We start from the raw sequence: 6,000 nt of genomic DNA, 5'->3' as shown, positions 1-6,000 counted from the left end.
GGTCAAATCCTCTGAAGACAGCTAAGTATCTGCTTTGCCACTAAAGGACCAAAAGACTTGTAACCGTTTGCTAGGTGGTTACTGTTAATATTGTACATATGTTACTATTGTTCATATAGGGACTAGGGTTTGTGGGTTTTGGGACTTGTAAATCTAATGTTGTAAATACTCTAAACATATTAAGTTTCTAAGTTAATAAATTGTGGGCCTAAAGACGTCCCGTTGCATATGAATTATAATTGGTATCAGAGTTATTCCGCAAGAGTTTTTAGGTAGTAAGTGTCAGCCTAAGGGTTAATAACTGCTGCAGTCACGCCCTTCTCTAGGCTAAGAGGGTGATCTGGGGCGGGGTGTGACATTTTCCAATTTTCCCTTGAGCATAATTAATTAAATAACTATTTATACATTAAATCCAATTTAACGTATATATATTTAATTACCATTATATGTCTATATGCAGCACCTTTCAATTTATTGATTCTTTGTGAATCTAGTTCATTGGATTTAATTATTTGGATCTCATTCAAATTTTTATTTCTACCTTAACTTGAATTATAAATCATATCTATAATCAGTTACATATTAATCATATTAACATACAATTTTCTAAAATTGATTTGAACAATTCAAATTATTCCTCTTTAATATCCTTTATTGAGCTAACAATGGGACTTGGGATCAGAAGTACCAACGACCTGAGATTAATTGGCTAAACTCATTAACCAAGTTAAACAATATTTATTAACTGTGGGTACACTCCAATAACGACCCACAACTACACTCTTCTCACTACAAATACATTTTTGTGTCCACGGATATAGACTAATAATAGCAAGTTAGTTCTTCATGAGTGTTCGTAACTCCAACTGGGTTAAATTACCATTTTACCCTTGGGTTACCTCTGACTCCTTAAGTACCAGTGCTCATCTAGTGAACAACCTATTTATAGTCCAACCAATAAACAGAAACCCTTCTCATGTTGGGGTTGATGCCCTAAAGTCTCATGTCTGGTAGTTTGTAAACAGTTTGTACGAACGCTTGTGATGTATAATATATGATATTTACTTCACTTCTTGATTTTGCTCAGTTGGATGTTTTATTTGCTTTATCACAAACCAATAAACTAAAATCCCCGGTTGTCTTTATGTAACTTAAGTATGTATGTGGTGACATACAAGTTGATCATGTCTTAAGTGATAACCAAAATAGTCTGTAGTATATGGATATAGGAGGGAAACCTTATCCTGGTAATACTACGAATGCGGCCCGCTTTGTGGAATAGTTACAAATGTTGTGACTTATCACAGATGGTCAGATCCTAATCATTCGTGTAGGGGACATGTGAGCGGTGGCGTCCTATACAAAGATCTTATATAAGACCTGACAACGAAGTGTCAACGTCTCGTTATATAACACTATTCATGATAGAGACTTCACTTCACTAGGATGACCATAGGTAACATGACCTCAATCCTGAGTAAGTTGCGAACTCCTGCCATTGAGGGCGGTCCTTTGATTTGTATGGCTGCGAGTGGCCAGGTCGCTGACTCAAACCTACCACTTTGGGGATTCATCTGATTTGGGAGCTGGAAACTCAGCTACACAAGATGGAATTCACTCCTTCCCCGAAGCAGGGGCAAGTAGATAGATAGCTCCCTTAAGGGTTAATTCCAGGGCTTGAACGATGTGGCACCACACACCTTCTCATGGCCCGAGAGGTGTTCACACATAGTTGGACTATGTTGTATTGTTCATTAGAGGGATCAGTGGTACTTAAGGAGTGAGATGTAACTACAGGGACAAAACGGTAAATTGGCCCAGATGTACTTACAAGCATCTGTGAAAGGTTATCATACTCATGATTGATTATATCTGATGGACATGGAAATAGATTTATGGTAAGAAGAGTTCAGCTGTCGGTCTTTAGTGGAATGCCTGACAGTTAACGGATGGTGGATCTCGTGGCTAAAGAGTTTAGTTAACTATTCACGTACCGTTGGAGCTTCAAGCCATAGATCGATAAGGTCCCTTTGGTAGCTTGGATACAGGTTGAAAATAAGTTTTTGGGTCAATATGATATAATTAGACTGGTTAATTATATATGATATGATTGACTAAATGTATGAAATACATTATTTTGGAGGAAATTGGATATAAATATGATTTATATCAAGTAGAGGAGAAAACACTATAGTTGATATATGATATCAAACTATAGGTTAAGAATATAGTATGATTATATTCATTATTTTATTAATTAGGCGGTTATGAGATAATTGGCCGAAGTTTTCTCTAAATTCGTGTAATAGTGGGAAGTTCAATTCAGTTCTAGTAATTGAAGAATAAAATGAAAATAGTTTTCATTTTGCACGAGGCACGCTAAATTTCTCACAGTGTGAAAGTCTTGTATCGCTTAGTGTTGAGAGCCTATACGATAGCTCCCGCCTACTAAACGATCACACACCCGTATTTCCTAAACGATCGCCCTTGATTTCTTAAACTATCTCTTACCTTTACTAGACGATCGCTTAGCACCTGAGCCTAACTAAATGATCGCTTACCTGCTCATAGACAATCACTTAGCATTTACTGCACAATCGTGTACCCCAACCTAGACATCAAGCACCTGACTATACGATAGTCTTCCCTTTCTCCCACTTGCTTGTTCGTAGTACACAATAGCTTTTACTGCACAATCGTGTACTGCACAATTTACCGTTTTGCCCCTACAGTTACATCTCACTTCTTAAGTACCACTGATCCCTCTAATGAACAATACAACATAGTTCAACTATGTGTGAACACTTCTCGGGCCATGAGAAAGTGTGTGGCGCCACATCGTTCAAGTCCTGGAATCAGCCTTGAAGGGAGCTATCTATCTATTTGCCCCTGCTTCGGGGAAGGAGTGAATTCCATCTTGTGTAGCTGAGTTCCCAGCTCCCAAATCAGACGAATCCTCAAAGTGGTAGGTTTGAGTCGGCAGCCTGGCCACTCACACCCATGAAAATCAAAGGACCGCCCTCAATGGCAGGAGTTCCCAACTCACTTAGAATTGAGGTCATGTTACCTATGGTCATCCTAGTGAAGTGAAGTCTCTATCATGAATAGTGTTATATAACGAGACGTTAACACTTCGTAGTCAGGTCTTATACAAACTCTTTGATAGGACGCCCCCGCTCGCATGTCCCCTACATGAATAATCAGGATCAGACCATCTATGACAAGTCATAACACTTGTGACCATTCCACAAAATGGGCCGCATCCGTAGCGTTACTAGGATAAGGTTTCCCTCCTATATCCATATACTACAGACCATTTTGGTTATCACTTAAGACATGATCCACTTGTATGTCACCACATACATACAGAAAACCAGGGATTTTAGGTTTATTGGTATGTGGTAAAGCAAATAAAACATTCAACTGAGCAAAATCAAGAAGTGAAGTAAAATATCATATATTATACATCACAAGCGTTCGTACAAACGTTTTACAAACTATAGGACATGAGACTTTAGGGCATCAACCCCAACAATCTCCCACTTATCCTAAAGATGAAGCAACATTTTCCTCAGCCTTCTTCCTCTCCTTACTTTTCGATAAAGATTGGTAGGTCTGCAACTCGTTGAAGAGAGTTGTAAGGGTGTATTTCACTTTGTTAAGAATCATATTATTAACAAAGTGCATGAAGCTCTCCGGCAATGAGTGCAGAATTATGCTAACTTGGCTGCCCTCATCGATAGTAGACCCATTCAACTCCGTCACATTGAAGTGGACCATCATGTTAAGCACATGTTAACAAACATAGGTGCCTTCTTCCATTTTGGAGTTAAATATATACTTAAGAGCCTCGTGCTTCAGCTGTTCAGATGGTTGTCCAAACATCCCTGTAGAGACTCCATGATCTCACGTGCTGAAACCATGGGCTCATGCTTCTTGGCCAAGATGTCATTAAGACTTGCCAAGATATAGTCACGGGCCTTCTTATTTACCCGTGTCCATCGCTCGTATGCCTCCCGAACATTTCGAGCGGCATTCGGAGCTGGAATAAGAGGATAGGCCTCATCCTCGATGATTAAAATTGTCGTGATCATGTGTTTCCATGTTGAAAAATTATCGCTAGTTAGTTTCTCAGTGCTAAGCAAAGCTATTGTGGTTGTGGCCATTTTTAAAAACTTGTTGCTGGAAAACGAACAAAACTTTTATTAGATTTTTCTAAACTACATTTTAACCAATTAATTTTGCAAAACAGTTCCCAAGTACCCTTAGTGTTAAACTTCAATTTTGCAATGATACCCCAGCGAGGCAGGATAAATGTCACTGGTGGGGTGATCAGATACCCCTTCACTGGGATGAGACCTTCTCAACCATTAGGCAGAACCAACTCCTGGAACTGAACCTAACAACCACCATTTATTTGGTCCAGAACTGTTAACCTTTAACAATTTTGTGTAAATGTGACCCCCCGCTTTCGGTGCCAGAGTCCCGCCCTAATGAGCCCATCGTAGGAAAGAAGCAGATTAGGACAAGAGATTAAGTAACCTTATCCTCTTTCTGGAGATCAAATAAAGAAACGTGCAAAACTGTCATCCTATAGGGGGACATGCACAAGGTGCCTCGAGGCGATGCTCAGAAACTTTATTCAATCTAACGAGGGAGACCGAGGGATATGCTATCGCACTTCCCACCCCCACTTACTATGAACACTCTCTCCATCCACCTTGATATTGACCTACCCAAACACCATCCTTTAGGAGGGACACTCCCAAGGTGCCACGAGGTCGAGGGTAGATCTCACGGTGTGGACTATATAGGAGAAACATGAAAGATTTAAATGAAGCATCATATGCCCCAAGTACCTCCCACTGAATGTTCTACCTAGGGGTTCTTTAACCTAGACAATCCGACTACTGATTTTAGTCTAAGTCATCTTTTTAAGTCAGCTCATAAACAAATTTTGTCTATGAAATATGAACAAGTTCAAGTAGTCACATTTAAACACTTTAATGGACTACTCTTAACTTGCATGCATGCATCAAATCTATCTAATTCACCTTTCCAGATAGGTTCCCAGGTAGGGGTGTTACGTTTTCATCAACTTAAATACCCCAGCCTAGCTAGAACCGCCTTAGACAAAAGGTCTCTTATAGATAGATTTACTACACTTTAACCTTTTCTTAGTTAATTTAATCCTATTAAACTGAGTAAAAGATTAAAGCCTAAAGGTTGCTAATTATATTAGAACTGTGATCTTAGGTCTATGTCATCCAAGTTTTAAACATTAAAACCATGAATTAAACCTAAGTGAGCATGCATGTCTTTCTTATTGCTTTTAGTTTTAATTTCTCTTTAACCTTTAAAAAGAAACAACTAAAACACATTGTGCATAACTAGGTGTTTATAACACTTATAAAGAAACCTATGTGTCATGCTTCATGCAATGTCCGGTCATTACTATACATAACTTTTATATACACGTAATAACCAAGCAAACATGCTTTCCATACACCCTTATACTATAACAATTATAATATAAAGATGATGCATGTCAATGATTTTTATGCATGTATGAATATAACTCTTATATTATATGATGCATGAGCATGCCCTTACATAATTAAATTATGCTTCTCTAAATTATAACATTTACAAAAGAGATGATGCATGACCGATGCATAACCTAAAGTGGGATTTACTATATGTGCATACTATATGACATATAAATAACCATACATCTCATGTAACAAACCAAATATTAATGGATCAGGATGAACCTTTACAAAATCGAAATGAAATAATTCTATCTATTACATTTTCATCGAGCAAAGTTCACAGGCGAACGGAGTCTTGAACCACCAGGAAAAACTCCATCATTTAGTAAACACTGCAGGTAAACAATCGCTTAGCGCATACTAGACGATAGCGCGAAAAAGCTAAACGATCGCTTAGATGACAACGAGGCTGCGAAACCTGATCGTCTAGGCAATTGTTTAACGTGCG

This window comes from Benincasa hispida, chromosome 7 (genome assembly GCF_027475165.1).
Source record: "Benincasa hispida cultivar pf3 chromosome 7, pf3_genome.v1.1, whole genome shotgun sequence".
In the NCBI taxonomy this organism is placed as follows: Eukaryota; Viridiplantae; Streptophyta; class Magnoliopsida; order Cucurbitales; family Cucurbitaceae; genus Benincasa; species Benincasa hispida.
Note: the sequence above shows the minus strand (reverse complement) of the source record.